We start from the raw sequence: 18,735 nt of genomic DNA, 5'->3' as shown, positions 1-18,735 counted from the left end.
AATCCACAATAGTTTCAAATGTGTTTTACTTTCAAGAGGTTTTTGGGATCATACGATCAGCATACCCCTACTGCTAAGGGGTATCAAAACAACAATAATTTGGCACGTGTTGGGCGGTGGAATGGTGTGGGGTGGGGCGCAGGAAACAGGAATCCAAGCAGTGGGAGGGAGGACCCGACCCCACCGATACCTCCGCTCACTGCAGGCCGGCAGGCAGGCAGGCAGGCAGGCGCGCGCAGCTTCCCAATCGCCGTGTGTTCGGTCCGCCGCCTCATCGTTTCGTTTCGTTTCGCTTCGGCCCTCGGCACTCGACACTCGGACCGGCTGCTGGCCGCGCACACTCTACTACGAGCCGTCAAGCAGTTCAGACGTGTCGAGTGCGAGAGAAGAGTGGAGCGAAACCGCTTTTGCTTTTGGTTTTGCTTTGGCGCCTTCCCAAATCGTGTTTACTTATCCCCTTTTTTCGAAAGCCTACTGCTACCGTGAGTGTGAATTGGTTTTCCCATCAGAGCCAGGTTTTATTTTGTTGTTCTTTTTTATTGTTTGTTTGTTTGTTGTTAATACAATTAACAGTAACGAATGCAAGTTCCGGCCACAGAGAGAAAGAGAGAGAGAGAGGGATCATATCAGCAAATGTAGTGAAAAATCAAAGGGAAAGTCTCAAAATAAATCGTTGAGCGAGAAAAAAGTGCGTGTGCCAAGAGATTGTTTATTTTTAAAACGGGCAAAAACGTTGAACGGCAAACCGGCAAAATACAAAATACAAAAACAAAGTCAAAACATATAATAACAATAAATTATATTCGCATCATTCATTCAATAAACCAACAATAAACGGCGAAAGACAAGACACCGAAGAGCAGCGCTATCGATCGCCAATAGATCATTAGATCGGATCGGTTTAAATCCGAACTTCAGATCAGCGGAAGTGACCAAAGATCAAGAGACCCACCCAACAAAATTCGAATTTACTCGTACCCCTAAATATTGCGGTTCATTGTGTGTGTGTGTGTTTTTTTAGTGTGTTTTTTCAAAGGCTTTGAAAATGCCATAAAATCTTTAATAGGTTTATTTTATTTACGAGTATTTGGGTTTGCCTTTATTCGTCGTCTTTCGTCTTCTGTGGGAAAAAATGGCAAGAATGCCCTCAAAAATCGAATCAAAATATTTACCGTTTTGACTGCGGATTCAATCGACGATCACCCTTCGGGTGAATCGGGACGCCTCCGCCTGCCTTCCTACAATTGCACAGGTGAGTGTCGCGTCGCGTCGCATTTAACGGTATATTGACTGCCTGCCTCGCGTTGCAAGTAGCTCGAAAGTAGTTCATCTGGTCAGCGCTGTCCATAAATGTCAGAGCCCCATCGCCATATCGATCGATTCCAGTTGACAACTCTTCTCCTCCTCCTTCTCCTTCTTCTTCTTCTCCTGCTCGCCGCATTGATGGTCATGTGGTTATGTCCTTTTTTGGGTGGGCGGCTCACCAGTTTGGCGACTGGCCACTGTCCACACCAGTCTCCAATTGCCGTTACTTTGTGGGTCATCGAACAAGTGTTGCATGTTGCACATCGGACTTTAGCTGGGACACAAACCTCCTCGCCTCCTTCAATGGGAAAGCAGCCTTCCAGCTGTTTTTGGTTGTTGTTGGTACATTCGTACTGTAGGGTATGGTATGTGGGGGGTATGGGGTAAGCGGTAGGGTTAGGTCCCATCATCCTTTATGTCCCCCACCCAACTTGTTGATGGCACTAATGAACTGTCTACGAGGCTCTGCCACAAGAATAGAAACCAGAAAGAGACACAGAGCGGGCAAGAGAGACGAAGAGAGTGCATAACTAGTTATTTGGTGAGAGACACGCACATTCCTGTGTGCAGCAGGCAACAAGAACAAGATCTAGAAAGGTATATCGAACAGCAGGTAGGGCCATTCCCTTTCATAAATGATACGAGTAGTGGTTCTTCAATGTAGATGTCCATTCAGTGGAAGAAGAAAAGGATCAGCTCCCAAAAATCATTACATTCGAATATTCTTCAAATATTTCCAATCAATAATACAAATATATCATAATGATGGGTCTTTGCTCTCTGTTTTTCTTGCGAATAATGTCCATTCGCTTATGAGAAATTTGTACAGCGAATAAAAGTAATTTGCCATCATTCGACGAATGTCCTATGCAAAAAGCGAGCGAGAGAGAGAGAGAGAGTGACACCGCGTACCTTACCTTTTCTGGGATTTTATCATGAGAATGCCGAACCGGACCCGAGATCCCAACAATCCCAGAGAGCGAGAACATGGCTCGCTCTTTCCTGCTAACAATAAATCAAAAGGCAGAAAAATGTAAGGGGCAGGAAAAGCCCAGAGACCAGAGACCAGAGACCATAATAAAAATCAAGGCAAGTGTCGTCCGAGACGACGTCCGTCGTTCCCTCATTCTCATTCTGCTGCAAAACCGAAAACGGCATTGGAAATGAGAATGGGAGAATGGTGGGCACTGGGCAGAAGAGGGCCCTATCCCTGGCCCTGTCCCTGTCCCTGGCCCTGGGCATCTCGCATCTCTTTTGTTATTCCTGCTTCTCATTCTCTTTAACACTGACTGTTGATGGGATTTCATTATTACTTTCGATTGTTGTGCCCCGACCCTTGGATGCTGTTGTGCGCCCATTGAGACCAGATTCCCTTCTTGGTTTTCTTGGTTTTTTCCTTTTTTATTCATCGAAAATGCAGACAAACAAAAAGGTCTCTGGGTCCAAACAAAAATAAACACACAACGAGAGGAGAGCAAGAGCAATAGCAGCAGCAGCATCATCATCATCGTTGGCAGTCGCAGTCGCAGTCCCATTCTCAATCTCAATCCTCATCGACAGCAACGTCATCTTATGGGGGAGCTCCTCCTTTGGACCACTCTAATCGCATAAGCAGATAGAACACAGAACACAGAACCAGAATCAGAATCGGGGCCCAAACCGGTGTCCCAGGGCCACACACTGTTGGGTAAAAAGGTAGAAAAATAAATAAAGCGATAAATGGAAAATAAATTTCAACAAAAATTGCTCTTCAAGTGGTTCGTTCTCCTCCACAGAACAGATTGATCTATCCTTAGTTTCTTCTCATAGCTGGCAGCATCTCCGTGATGCTGCTACCGACTTGAAACTTGTCTAGAATTACATACGTAAAAGGAAATGACCTGTACTTGGAGCCATGATGACCCATGAAATCAGGCTTTAAACTATATAGAAATATCATGCACACATGCGAGTATGTCTGATCTGTTAATTAAGCAACTTGGAATTGGTTGGAGGTTGATTTTCCCCCCCTCCCATCTAAAACATGTCTAAAACTAATCTCTAATCTACTCTCCATACGAAATATGAAATACGAAATCATTTCTTTAGATCTTTCAATTTTCTGTGGTGGGGATTTCTCATGGCCAAAGCAATCGCGTATCGATTCTCTCGCACGCCATTAATAATGATCCACTGATCCAGTTTTTCTACACCCCCCGTCCCTCCCCAGATGATCCCCTCCATCATTTTCATAATGAGGAAAACAGAAAATGCATCACAAAATTAGACATTGACACCTTTTTCTCATGCGGAAGATCCATTGAGTTTCCCCCCCCCCCACCCCCCCCCCAGATTCCGAAATTCCTATTCCGATTCGTGTTTTTTCTGCTCTTTGGAACCGTAAAAACGGCGCATAAAAATTATTTCACGCTACGGCAACACGGAATCGAGGGCCCCCAAAAAAAAAAAAAATTATGATTAATGTTGAAAACATAAATTGGATTTGATTTCTGTTTGTTTGCTGCCCTGCTGCTGCTGCCTTCTTGGGGCCTCCGTTGTGTCGTTTTTTTTTTTCGGTTTCTTCGGTTTTTGGTGTTTTTTTTTGCGCTAGGTAGCCGCTGCCGCCGCCTGTTCATTAGCACAGACTAATCATTGGAGCCACAAGAGAGTCTGTTGCTGTTGCTGCTGCTGCTGCCCCACGGCAGCGCGCGGCAAATGGAGAGTGGAGTGTGGAGACGGAGAGGGAGAGGCAGCGCTGCCCAAAGGTGGCAATCAACATGAATGAATGAATGGGCCACGGAATGGGCTCTCGATCTGTGAATGAGCCACACAGATCCAGAGACAGAGAGTCTGAATGGAGGAGAGGCTGTCGAGCTTTCGAGTTGGGTTCGAGTTTCGTTTCGTTTTTTTGGTTTTTTGGTTTTTTGTGGACGCCTTTCCTTCTTTATTTCTTTCTTTCTTGGGCGGAAGTGTAATTGCAGGCTGGGATTGGGATTGGCCCGGAATGAAGACTGGTCCTCTCCGTCTTACCAAATCCATCTGAATGGTGGCAGCGGCGGCGCCTTTGCGCAGCCTCAAATTAGCCCCGAAAGTAGGTGGGCAAGAAGAAAGAAGGGGCGGACAGCAGAAAACGGAAGCGCATTACGACGTAATGTGATCGCGCAGACATGAATGGTCTGCCACGCCCCCCTAGGTCCCAGTCGTAGCCCTGGAAAAAGCATACATGCCACGATACATTAAACAGAAAGTCTGCGTCTCTCTATTGGAATCTCTTTTTGTGTTTGACAGTATTCACAATGAAGCCCGGCTTTCTGCTTAATGTATCCTGGAGTGCATCCCCCTTCTCCCCTATTCACCTTCTCCACTTCCAGTCCTGGAAAGAGAGTAGATTTCATGATTTATTAAGCAGAGGATTATATTCCACGCTCTCGCTCACGTAAGCATTTCGTAGAAGGACTGCTTTAACTTCTGTCTAATACTCTCTCTCTCTCTATGTGCACTAAAGCACTGCTTTACCTTTTCTGTAATATGCCCTGCGTATAAATCCGAATGAGAGGTGGAAGAGCGCTGCATGTCGGTAGCACGTAGAGATCTCCCCTCTCCGCGCCTTATCGCACCGAGGACATCAGTAACAAAAACAGAAGCGAAGGAGGAGAAGGAGGAGGAGGCAAAGAGGGTAAATGTTCCCCGCATACCGTACCGTACCGTACCGTACCGTACCGTACCGTGCGTTCCTTATCAGCCAGACATCGGCGGGCAGAGTGACAACAACAAGAAAAGATGAAGGAGGAGGAATCATAAACAACGACGACAGCAATCAGAGCGCTTTTTCGTCTGCGCAAGAGACAGACAGACAGACGGACGGACAGACAGAGAGAGAAGAAGAATGACAGGACAGCAGTAGCGTTGCAGAGTGGCAAAGAGGCAGAGAGGCAGAGACAGAGTGCGAGACAGACAGGAAGTGAGCTATTTGCACTCCGAAATCCCAAAACAAGTCATAATTTTCGACAATGGGCCGCAACGCTCTGTTACGTGGAATTTCAGTTCAGTTCTGTTCTTCTCCGCTTCTTTTGTCTCTTTGATAAAGTGGCTCGCTCGTCTCCGTCGCCCCGAAAGACATTTAATAAGCGACAATTTAGCGCTGAAGTTTGACATTGACACAGGTAGAGGAGGAGCCGACAGACAGACAGACGCAATGGCTTAGGTAGGACTCTATACAAGTGTTCACAGAACTGTGAAGAAACCAGAGCGAGTGGGAGAGAGGGCGATAGAGAGAAGGGAAGGTGAAAATGGGAAATTTCATTGTTCGTGCGGATGTTCTATCTGAGAGTCTGGGGATAGGTCAAGTCTTTGAAAGCAATTCGAAACGGTTCATTCCGGATCAGCAGTCTGAATGGGATTTCCGAAATAGAAACACAGATAATCTCGGAATATTGGATCATAATGTACTCTAATCTTAGCTGGAAACTGGAATTGGGAACAAGGACTCCTCAGATTTCGTTTGAGAAAGTCTTAAAGTAATTCTCTAGAAATTTCAATTGAATAATTAAAAAGATCTAGAGATTTTTGCCGTAAAAAGTTCTTTGGCTAATCAATACTTCTTTGATCTCTCTATAAACACACACGCACACACAGACACCTGTTTGAGGCAGTTTTTAATTAGAAACCTGATGATGGGGTGGTTGCTGCGGTACCCCCACTGGGTGCCTAGGGGACGCCTGGGGGCCTGATGATGTATTAATTTCCCACAAGCACTGTGAAAATATTGAATAATCGAAGAATCGAATGCCTTGATTTCCGACTAACTAACCAACTAAGCATTCAATTCTACTTACTGAATGGTCAGCGGAGACAGAGAAGAGATGGGGGCCCAGGCACAGGCCCAGCACGTAGCTGTCAGCGATGGGGAGATCGGTAGATGTATGTATTGTTGTTGTTGTTGTTGTTGTTGGGGGGGCCGCCAGCTGTGAATGGGGCTCGGTTCAGAACATTTGTGAACTCAATTAAAATAGCAGACGATCGGTATGTCTGTCCATCTGTCTGTCTGTCTGTCTGTCTGTCTGTGTGTCCCACTGTACCTCTGACTTTGCACACGAGGGTCGGGTCGAGCTTCAGTCCCCCCATGCAAATGCTAAAACCGAGATTCCAATTCCGATTCGATCTGCGGAGATCCCCTCTCTCTTTCTGGGCTGCTCTGCTGCTCACTTTGTGAAGTCTTCGAGTCTTCCGTGGTAATTAAACCTGCGTGGAAACAGGAAAAAAAAAAAACCAAACGAAACGAAATGAGACCCCAACGAAACACACATACCAGAGAGTGGCTTACATTGTCGGGAGGGGTGGTGCTGGCGGTGGGAAGGGGACGACTCCAGTGAGCCAGAGAACTGCGAATGAATAGACAGACATTCCTCTGCTCGTGTACCATCGTATCCAACCATTCCACCACCATTCCACCGTGGGGCAATTAGAAAATGAGTTCGAACGAACGTTCCAAGCTCTCGCACCGAATGGAGTGGAGAGTGGGAGAGTGGCAGAGGCGGCTTGAAGGGGAGAGTTGCGCCAAGTCATAGATCAACGTTCATGATAAGCAGCCAGATCTACGAAAAAATACAGAAGGAAAACAACAAAGAAATTCGCACATGGAATACCCTTCTGATATTACTTTTATTTTAGCACAAAATTATGAATTTTGATGTCCAGAAAATGTATCATACATACGAGTATATTGATGCAATGCACTGCTGTTGGATGACACTCCTCGAGTTGCTTGAGTCAAATGTTCCCATATTTAACAGCATAAAACAGACGTTTATCTATGTATATCCAAATACTGCAATTTACTCTTCTATGTCTCCCCTTCTGCATTGCAAATTTCCAATACTGTGTGGAAGCGTATCCATAGATCTGTGTGTGTGTGTGTGGAAAGGGTAGGGAAAGAAAGGCATCCATCTCCGTCTGTGGTGTGCTGTGTTTTCTTTGCTTTCGTTTCTTTTATATGGATTTTTTTCTGTTTTGAAAGTTTTGCAGTGCTGCTGTTGCTGCCTTCAAAGAAGTGATTAGCCGCAGAGCAACGAGGGAGCGATACAAATATGTTGGCAAATATCTTAAATGTAACTGTAACTGGAACGGGGGTCATGCACACACACATTCGAGTCTGGGCTTAACCTTTGGCACCCGATTCGCATGCGAAACGGTTAATGTATCGGAGCTTCTTCTTCTTCTGCGTTTCTCTACCTTTCACTCGGGGAAGTACGTGGGATATACTATAACAGAGTATAAAATTCTTCGGCCAGCTTGCCTACTTCTAATTTTGTTCCGCCTAACGATACCCCTCCCCTACAGCTGCTTCTATGTATTTCTTCGTGCCGGTTAATGTATCGAGTCTTCCCGCTCTTCTGTCTTTTTTTGCTGCTCAATTGGCGGCTCAATTTACTCACTCAAGCAAAACGCAGCAGATCGCGCGGAGAGAGTGGGTGTGGGGTGGGGGTGTGGGCTCCATTAGCTTGGCATCTGCCATGGGTACGGGACACGGACTACATATGTGCAATGAACCGTTGGATGAGCTCTAGTTTGGGTCCCGTAACCCCTTCTTAATCTTCCATTCAGTTACCACAACAATTTTCCAGCCATCGCTGCTGCGACAAAAACTGTATTGTGCCATCGCCGTGTTGCACGTTCATTCATCGTCAGCCCTGAGTGTCGGAGGCGGGGCAGGGGAGGGCCAGCCGCTAGCGGTTCAGGCTTAAACGGATTTCATTCATAAATAGACGCCGCACAAAGTTCAACCGAAAGAAGAGACTAGTGGAGTGAGGAGTGAGGACAAAAGAGACCGAACAGAGCAGAGCAGAGCAGAGAGCGGCGACGACGCATTGGCTCTATTACGCCCACACGAGCAGAGCAAAGGTAAAGGCAGCATCAGAGATGCAGAAGCAGCAGACAGAGGAAGAGATATACATACCTGTACATACATATGTATGTATGTACATAGGTAAAGGTATGCTCTACAGAGATGCAGCGCAGCAAAGAAGAGAGCCAAAGAGCATCGCTACCTGCCGAAGATGAGAATGAGACGGGCAACATTTTAACTGCTTTATTACGGAACAATGATCGAGAGGGGTTCCTATGGAGAGAGGAGTGAAGTGAAAGGCATCCCAGAGGAGTGGAGTGGAGTCGAGTGGAGCAGAGCAGAGTCAGAGCTGAAGTTTGAGTCAAAAAGTGTCTGTGCCGCTGCATCCGCATTGCATCCGCATTTGCATGACCACATAAAGAGAGTGGGTGACGAAAAGAGAGAGGCAGACAGTCACGTTTGTCTTTCGGTTTGTTTCTTGTTTTCGGCTTCTTTTTCGTTCCTGGCCAATGTGCATTATTGACAAGGTAAGTCACGGAGTTGCCTGTGAAGATTGTAACATTTTTGGCTCACTCCTCCTTACTCTTTGGGCTAGATAAAAATGTATGTAACTTCTCGGCTCCCTTTGCGACTATCAGGTGAGCGCTCTCGGTCAAGCGACACCCTATTTGGCATACACCTTGGGTTCACCTTGAAGCAGCGCATACCAAAGAGCAGCATGGTTTTTGTGGAGGGGAAGGAGAACAGTATTTTCATTGATTGTGTGTTCCTCCTCTATCGCTCCCTCTTTGTTTGTTTGTGTGTGTTTCTCTGGAAATCCGAGAAATAGAGTCCACTGCATTCCAAGGCATCGCTTACCTTACTGCGTACCAGCCACCCGACATTCCCCCTCACAGATTATGTTTTTTGGGGGCCCTTCGGCCTTACCTGATCCGCCGCCGTTGGTGCCGCCACTCTGTCGACTCTCTCTCTCTCTTCCACTTCCATCTGACGGCATCTATCTGCTAATTGTTTCCGACTTTAGACCATGAAATTTCAAGTCTCTCTCTCTCTTGGCCACTGTTCCAAGGGCAAGCGTTGGAAGAGGAATTAAAATGTGGATTTCGGATTGGATTCCGAATTCCGAGTTCCGATTCCCTGCGGAATGCAAAACGATCCGATCCCCCAAATTTGGAATTTCGAACCAGTTTAGGGCGGAACAATTTGAAAATTTTCTACCAGAACCCCATACTCCCCCCACCCCGCCGCAATAGAATTTTTGTTTGTACTTGAAATTTGTGTGTTTGTGTTCTCTTTCGGACTGTTGTTACGTGATAAAACCACTGTCCCTCCATCTGTCCATTGATTCGGGTCCGCTGATAAGGAGTCCCTTGCCCCACGGCATGGGATGGTATTGGCGGTGGTGGGGGGTGGTGCGGCACGTACGTCCGGGGCAAGTAAATAAATGAAGCAAATAAAAACAGAAATTAAATTCGGGTTTATTGCATTTCATGAGAAAGGCAAACTAAGGAGAACAAATAATAGAACAGAGAGAAAACAAGAAGAAAAAGAGAAGGCGATGGCGATGGCGTTGACGGTGGAAGAACAGTAAACGATCCCGCGTTTCCAGTGGAATCAAATCACATGCCTTCCACAATGTATTTTGGAGGGGGGGGGGGGATCATTCAATCATTCAATCAAGCCAGCAATTTGGGGCAACCCATCATCCCCACGCATCACTGAGCAATGCCCCCTGCAATACTCTGCATCCCTCTCTCACTCTCGCTTTGTTTCAATTAAATGCCAAAAAAAAAAATGCCAATTAATTAAAAGCCCATCACGGTTACGGCCCCGATCCCCTCTCCCACCGTGTCTGCTCTTTTCACTACCGCTGTCTGCGGCTGCGGCTGCGTCCACATCGCCGTCGCGTCGAGTTGATCTAAATTACAAATTTTTCGTACCAAAATAGATAATATGATCTAATAAAACCGAAAGAGCGCGCCGCACGACCATAACAGCGAAAAAGAAAGACGAGCTTCGGGCGAGTCCGAAGTTTTGGATACCCTCGGCAGAACTATGGCATTAATATTCATTCAATGGATTATCGAAAGATCTTTAGCATTCGAATTTAAATGAAGAATTTTTCCATATTCAAAATGGTATTTGATTCTGTTAAGCTGCATAAGCCCCAACTCTCTAGGGTCTAGGGTATCTAAAGAGCTACATAAAGGCGGGACGCCGCTGTCGCCGCAGGTGAATGTTAGAGTGAGGGGGATGAGGTGTGGGAGAGAGGCGTGCGAAAAGCACTCAAAACACACACAGAAAACTCAAATGGATCTCATGTGAATGATGGAAGTGGAACCTCTTTGCTGTCTCTCACTCCCACTCCCACTCCCCACTTCTTCTCCTCCTCTACCTCTACCCTTCCGTTGCGTTCCGTTCCTTTTCCTTTCCGTTCATGTTTATTTCTGTCTGCCACGCCCCATTGCGCCTACGTGTATGAATTTCTGCATCAATTGCATTTTTCATGGGAAAACCCGCAATGCGATGCGATGCGATGCGATGCGACTGCGAGAGGCAGGAAATCTTCATTTTATACCATTTTATACTCCATTCGAGTGGCGGTGCACCGGGGCCACACTCCACGCTGCACACTCCCTGCAACAGATTGATATGGCCACTTAATAGCGGTCATTGTTGCATGTGTAATTGTTTATGTGTTTTGGCAGTGGTGGCCCGTGGTGGCCCGTGGTCGTGGGCCCCCAACAATCGGTCGACGCGTGCTTAATTGCATAATTAATTTGTACATAAAATATTTCATATTTTTTTCGTTTTACGTGTCTACCCTTTCCAGTGGGTAATACGATTTTACGAACTTGCCATATACCCCCCACCCAATATAGATTATGGATGGAGCGATTACATCCGCCATTCCATCAGTAAGGAAATTCTCCATAAGCGAATGGCAAAAGGGTAGCTAAAACTTCGGTTTTGGCACTCTTCGCTGTCCACAGTCCGTCGCTCTCAATTGAGTTGTTATCTATCTCTCTCTCTCTCTTTGTCTCTTTGTCTCTTCCTCTCTTTGTCGCTGATGCACTGATGACGAAACTGTCGCTCAGAATGCAGCAAAAACGAGCTTGGATTACAGTCGCGCCAGAGCGTCGCTGTCTCCAGGGGAAGACGACGGAGGAAGATCGTACAAAAAAATACTCGAACCTTGCAGAATTTATGCAGGCAAAGAGTGTTGCAGAGTGGTGAGCGGGGAGAGTGGTAGAGCGGGGAGAGTGGGTGGAGTGGGAGAGACGAGTGAGTGGGAGAGTGGCCGAATGGAAGAAGCAACGTAGTGCACAAAATGCACTCTGGTAATGAAAATGTAAGACGACACCGCTGCACGTTGCACGTTCCACAAATCCACGCTAGTTTTCCAAGCCAATTGAGTGGGCAGAGTGTTTGGTTCTTGCCTCCGGTTTCACATACGATCCATACCCTGCCCAGAGAGAGTTACATACATACCTATATACATATGTATACCGATCTTCCCGCTAATTATAATTACCCCCACTATATAGCATTATCGATGGACTGTGACTGTGATCGACTCCCTCTCGCAGTGTTAGAGCATCCATTATTCGTTTCTCTCTCTAACTCGCAGTCCCGTGCCCTTACAGTGAGCCCCAACAGTGCGCACCCCAAAAGAATAAAAAATAAGCCCATGTGCGTGTGTTTGTGTCGGATATCAAATTTTATTCGTGATGTTCTTTTTTATTTCTTTAAACTTTACATTCATATATATTCGTATACGAATATATTTCGTGTTCTTTTGACACCAACGGCTATTTATGCATAATTAAAATTAATGAACATATTAAGGCGGGTTGTCGGGGCGTGGACAGCCGATCGACAGTGGGGCAGCGAGGTGAGGTAGAGAGGAAGGGCCAGTCGGAGGCCAAGAGGCAGGTTTAACCATTGTCTGGGGGCCCGCAGGTAATCGAAGAACTTGGCTCGCGTTTTAAATTACCAAAAAAAAAAGAGAACAAAAACCCCACAATAAAAGCGAGTCAAACAACAGAAGAGAAGCGAAAATGGTGACGCAAATTGAGCAGTCAAACTAAAAAATAAAACACACACAAAAAGAGAAGAATCAGATGAAAAGGTGTAAAAGGGAACAGGGTAAGAAGGATAGAAGCGGTGCCTATCCACTCTGGGAGTGAAAATAAATAAGCTGAAAGCTTTATAGACGAGAATTAAGTGGAAACACATACAAAGCTCTGATTCCATGTCCCTGAAAGTTATAGAAGCGAGGGATAAAAAGCGGGCCATTTAGGGAAAGTCCCGGTAAAGAAATAGTAAGGGACAAAGAGAGGAAGGAGAAAGCACAGTAAACCCAAAACTCGAATCAAGACGACACATTCATACATATTTCCATATCCAAGAAAGCTCCACTCAAAACCGAGATTTTAGGTCTAAGCTTCTCTCTCCTCCAGCCACCCTTCCTCTCACCCTCTCTGCAAGAAAAAATAAGTGGAAAATTGATCAAAATTGAATGCAAAAACCAAATGTGGGCCAATTCTGTGGATGCCACCCGGCAAGCAGAAGCAGAAGCAGAGAAAGAGGCGGAGGCGTCGCCAACGCCAACGACAACGTTTTGTGGCCGACTGCCAAAACAGCAACAAATGCAACAACAAAATACGATCAAAATTAACATGTGATGGGGTACGGGGGGAATGGAGGGGAGTGCCACCGGCACAAGGTGTGTGCTGCATCGCTGCTGTTGCTGCTGTTGCTGCTGCTGCTGCTGTTCCGCGCTGCCTCTTGGGCGTTTTTTTTTCGTGCGAAAAAAACGTTACAAAAAAAAAGAACAGCCCGGATGGGATTCGAAGCTTTTGCCACCCTTTGGTTTACCCAAAAAACAAAAATAAGATAAAATAAAATTGAATTCCGCAAATTTGATCTGAAACTTACAGCCGTCGAATCTGAATGGTGCCGACTCATGGATACTGCCGAGAAACGCGGAGAAGAGTCCTAAATCTTATACTGAAGCATCAAGATCTGTCGGCTATATTGATTCGGATAATGAATCGCAAGGCTTTCCTTCTTTCATAATACCTTGCCTACAAGCAGAGTTTACCTATTAAAAAAAAAAAAAACACGAGCTCATAATTTTTGATACGTTTGCCCCACATGCCACTCGTCGTGTGCAATGGTGGCAGAGGTGTGTGTGTGTGTGTGTGTATGCATTGGGAGGGAGAGGCGGTGTGTGGCACGGTGTGTCTGGGGCATTTTGCATTTCCTGTTTGCCGCCAAATTAGTGGATATTTCGGTTGATGAATCTCATATTAATTTGCACAATTTGTCCCCCAAGACACATTTGTGAGGCTTGCCCGGAGGGGGTATACGGGGCAGGGTCCACAGACTGAGAGGCTCATTATTGGGAATGGGAATGGGAATGGCAGAGGTAGTAGTGTGGGATGAGGTTAATCTCTTGACCATTAAGGCGCCCACATGTTTCCCAGCCCTAGAAAGCAGATAAGGAAGGGGCTTGAAAGTTGGGAAAAGAAAGAGAAGAGATTGGAGAGAGAGAGAGAAAGAGGTCCCAGCATTTTAAAGAGGCCGCAGGTGACATGGAAATGGAAAAGCACCATACGACCCCCCACCCCACCCCACAAAAACAGAAATAGTATCTTAATGATGGAGGAGGGCGGAGACCAGGCCCCAAGAAGCTGACGAATGTTTATGATAAATGGATGGATAGGTGGAAAAACTGTACTTAAGAAATGTGGAATGTGGAATAGGAGGAGGAGGCGGAGGCGGAGTGGGAGGAGATCATTACGCAAAAAATGAAAAAGAAACGAAACGCAAACTGAAATTCCAAAATCCGTAAGAGAACACACAAAAAAGGACAGAAGACAGGACAGGGGGGACACAGAGATGGACAAAAAAAGAATTTCAAATTATGGCAAACGCATAAGAAAAATAAAAGCAACGAGAGGGAGCGATAGAGAGAGAGGGAGACAAACAAACAGACAGGCAGAACAAAGACGGACAGAAGAGACAGGGGAGACAGAGTCAGAAGAGCAGGCGATAACATGGACAAAATTTAATGCAATGAAAATCAAATAAATTGCAATGTAAAAAGGCAACAAAACCAAACAAAGACAATGACAAAGGCAAAGGCAAAGACAAAGAGACAGCGGATAGCAATCGCCAAACATGGTGGGCACCCTCCTCTCTCTCTCTCTCTCTCTCTGTCACTGTCTCTGTCTCACAAAGAATGTCAGGAAGCTTTAGCTACCCTGGAAACAAACGTGGTCCATGGCTTATAGGAACATCATCAACGAAGTGCAGATAAATGGCATCTTCATAGTAATACGATCGCATCTTTGACCCATATATCGGAGATGGGAACTACAACTGCAAAATCAAGTGGACACGAGTGCAGTAATGCTTTGGATTGCATCTGCAACAGGGTATCCGAAAGAACAAGTATTTGAAAAATTTATAAAAGGCATGCAAATGAAAGCCCATCGAAAATGGATAACGGCGGGGACAGAGCGGATAGTGGATAGTGGATAATGGATACTGGATACGACGGCAGTGCAGCAGAAATTGCCAAAGCAATGCAAGAGCAGAGCAGACACAGAGAGAGCGCCGTGAGATGAGAGAGCAAATTGAACGATATTCAAAACTGGACTCGGCTTCAAGCCGAGGAGGCCCACCTCCCACCTCCCCGCTTCACGCTCCCCGCATCCGTGAATCGGGGCGACGCATAAATTTTGGAGCATGCTGCTTCTCCGCCTTACCACCCTGTTCGCCTTTCGCCCCTCATTTATTTATTTCTTTGCTTTTGATATACGGTACGAGGCATCCCGTGGAGAGGACAAGAAGCGGAGTACATGTGGGACGTGGAGAGACATGTGACAGGACAAAGGAATGGATAAGGATTTTAATCTTGGCAACTGCAAAAGCTAGAGCCACGAAAATTATGGCGTAAAGAACATAAAGCTAATGGGAAATTATTCTATGCCCTCCCAGGTTTTCCAGCTAGTATAATGGGCCAGTTTCGTGGAGCTGTACGTATCTACTCAAATATCAGAAATCATCCACTTTAAATGAATATTACAGTCGGAAATTTTAATCTTGATTAAGCTCTCCATTTCTCCAGTTCACTCAGCAGACCGATGGGCGCTGCAGCAAGTTGCGTGTTCAATCAGAAAATAATAGAGATTCGACTATTATTATAGATCCTTCCCTGCTTAGTCTCAGTGGCAGTTCCTTTGCCTCTCAATGCGCGAATTCATTTTATACAATTCTCTGGAATTGCAATCGTAGCACATGGCAGGGTATCCCATGGTCGTTTCTCATGGGTAATTATTTTTGCCTTTTGCATTTGGTTCGAAATTCGAATTGCGCGTGGCTGCTGTCGATGTGGAGGCAGCAGCAACAGGCAGATGCAGATGCAGATGTGGCAGTGGCTCTGTGGCTTTCACCCGTGGAATGCGAGCAGCAGGAAAATTAGCTCAGATGTCGTTTGCTACAGGGCTGCTGATGCTGCTGTTGCTGCTGCTGCTAATAATAATACGAGTAACAGCATGAGCAGCAGCAGCAGCAGAAGAAGTTGCATGCCACAAGCATTAATTATGACAAAAGTAAAAGGCGGCATCGTCAGCATCAACACTTTGTACGTTGCACAGCTGTGAGAAAAGATGCGACTTGAGAATGAACGCCTCTCCCGGGCAACGGGTAGGCCCCCACACACCCCCACACCAACACTCACACCCACACACAAACGAGGGGCATACATATGTACACATATGTATGTGTGCGGCGGCTAGAAAAAGCTTTGCTGTCACTTTATGTTGCCACCGGGCGAGTGTGCCTGCCCCTGCCACTGCCAGTGCCACTGCTGTTGTTGCCCCTGCTGTTGCTATTTCTAATTTGCTGACCGACAAAACGGCGACACACAAAAAAAAAAGAAAAAGAAAACCCGCGTACGATTGCCGCGGCGTGAGTCATCCTCAAAAAGCGGATTTGGTCACCAACTGGCTGCCTGCCACAACGCCATATCCAAGATCGTACCGTACCTGATTTTGTGTGTGCAGCATGTGGCTTGATTAAGCAGCGGCTCAGCCATCAGCCATGCAGACATGCAGCCATTCAGCCAATTCAGCACCAAATACGATAAGCGAGCGGCAGTGCATATTCCGGGAATTGCATTTTATGCTGCCACAGCATTTGGAGCTCTGTTAGATCTTGGAGGGTTTCGATCACCCACGCTGCACTTCAACGCTAATTGCTGCGATGCAAGCTCAAAGATCTTTCTTGGAATTAGCTCCTAATATCTTCAGAACCCAAGAGGCTCCTATTCTTTTGCTGTTTGTCTCACAGCTCAAAGCAAGCTAGCTCGCTCTCTCCCAGTGTGGCTTAGCTTCGCTCTCTTCGGCTGGCACTCTCCCAACGAATGAAATATCTGTAGGTGTGTAATATTTGTTTTTTGGTAGATCCCCCCATCCCCCAAATTATCATTATGGCGCCTGTCACTGCCATAATATTCCCCAATATATCTCTAAAAATCATTCGACCTCCCTCTCTCATTTATTTCGTTTCGTTTTGCTTTGCTTTTCCGTTGTTTTTTGTTCTCGCTTTGGCTTTTGTGGGGCAAAATTGGAAAATATTTATGAAAAATGACAACTGACACTCACACAAGCACGCGGACACACGGATAGGATGGACTTTTCCTTGTATTTTGTGGATGGGGTGGCGCTCGTTTTATTTTTATTGTTTTTTTGGGGGCCCTGTTCGACTTGGCGACATTTCAAAAATTCTTGGAAAAATTATGACCCAACAACTGCAAGGCGTTTTCCGGGGCGTTTCTTGGCGGGAACGAGGTGTCTGTGTGTGGGTGGGATAAGTGGAAAAAGTGGGGAAAAGCCCAAAAGAAAATTAGAAGAACAATTAAAGAAGCAAATTTTGCAAATATAAAGAAGGCACAGGAACCCTTTCTTCAGCTTCGATATATTGTATTTCTTTTCCTCTCATCGCACATAAAATTCTCTATTGCTCTTTCTGTTTCTGTTCTATTGTTTCCTCTTTCCCTGTGTTTAATTCAATTATTATTTATATATTCTCCACATATTTATGGCATTATCTGTTATCGGTGGACGGGGGGGTATGTTCCGTTCCGGATCTGTTCCGTCTTAGTTTTTATGTCTTTTTAAATGGACAGCAAAACACTAAAGGGGAGTTCTCGGCCTTCAGATTTAGCCCCCAGTATTAACGTCGGTATTGAGGGGTATCCCTGGTAAGGAATTATGATTGATGCCACATAAATCCCATAATTCCCATAAAAGCTCTGCGGGCTTACATATGTCTCTAATAAGACATTTTTATGTTTTTTTATTTGAAAGCAATATAAAAAAATAATTGCTGGGCTGACAGCTAAGGAAATTGTATTGTAATCGTACGATTGGAGATCTTCTGCCACGTATTTTATTCCTGAATTTCTACGGCACTTTATCGACTGTTTAGTCACTAGCATAAGGATTAATATTATAGAGAATTTTTAAGTGTTTTCCGTGCTTGCCATTTGCCCGAAATAAAGTTCCGAAATACTCTTCCCCGAGTAACCCAACTCTTTGCTCTCTTCTCTGCCTCTCTCGTATCTCTCTGGCTCTTCTTTTTATTATATTTTGGCTTTTATTTTTAGCCCTCGATATTTATTTTGCGCCTGTCGTCTGGAGCTTTTTCTTATTTTTTTGTTTGGTGCCACTTTAGGCCTCAATTATTTTGAAATTCATTAAAAGTGTCATCTATTTTCAATATTTTTGGGGGCATGCCTCTTGATATTCGTTTCGATTTCTGAATATTTTATTTTCTTTTTCTTGCAGTGAAATGCACTTTTGAAGGGGCATCAAAAGACAGAGACAGATACCGCCCAAGAGAGAGAGAGAGCGAAAGGGTTAGTGTGAAAGAGTGAGAAGGAGAGTAGCAGCCGCAGCAGCAGCAGCAGCACACAAAAGGTAAGTAAACTGTTAATCTTTAATCCTGGTATCCAGAACCCCAGCGAGGCGCCCACGCAGCGGACGTCTGCTCCTCCTCCTTCTACTTCTCCTCCTTCCCCGAGAATAGCAGTGGGGGCGTGGGCGTGTGGGATCCATGGATCCCATCGCATGGTCTTGGAGTAGTTGGACTCTGAATTCCCGCACCCATAAACATAACCATAAGCCATCTACTACTCCGCACACACTCCGCCACACACTCCATACAAACAAATCGTTTTTTTTTTTGGGGCCCACGCACTCCACAGATCCGAGACGGCGACGACTCCTATACGATATCCATTCCATTGCATTCCCTTTTCCAGAACAGTACAGAACGAACCCCAAAACGGACACAAAACAGCAACAGGCAACAGAAAAAAGAAACAGGTGGGGCAGCATCATCTTCATGAGCATCGTGATCGTCATGATCAACGTTTCATTTTTCAGAGGAGTCTTCAGAGTCTCCAGAAAATCCTGTTGGCTCTCCGTGGAATGCAGATTTCGAACTCGTTTACATGCGAGTCGTTTCTTCTTCTACCTTCTGCCACCTCATCTCTCTGTGTGCCACATCGCCCTGGCGCCTCCTCCCTC

The 18,735-nt window shown here is 45.7% G+C and overlaps 1 long non-coding RNA gene across 2 annotated transcripts; it reads left to right on the top strand.

The window, feature by feature from the left end:
* Positions 1 to 305: 305 nt before the first annotated feature.
* On the top strand, positions 306 to 18,103 carry LOC121404654. Of its 2 annotated transcripts, none has more exons than XR_005968124.1 (3): positions 306 to 482; positions 574 to 1,252; positions 17,992 to 18,103. It is a non-coding gene; the product is annotated as an uncharacterized LOC121404654 (long non-coding RNA). The 2 variants fall into 2 exon arrangements; XR_005968125.1 differs by having other exon boundaries at positions 321 to 482; positions 1,067 to 1,252.
* The last annotated feature ends 632 nt before the right edge of the window (positions 18,104 to 18,735 follow it).

The sequence above is a fragment of the Drosophila obscura genome, unplaced genomic scaffold, assembly GCF_018151105.1.
Source record: "Drosophila obscura isolate BZ-5 IFL unplaced genomic scaffold, ASM1815110v1 contig_29, whole genome shotgun sequence".
Classification (NCBI taxonomy): Eukaryota; Metazoa; Arthropoda; class Insecta; order Diptera; family Drosophilidae; genus Drosophila; species Drosophila obscura.
The sequence above is the reverse complement of the archived record's forward strand: the minus strand, read 5'-3'. Positions and strand labels throughout refer to the sequence as shown.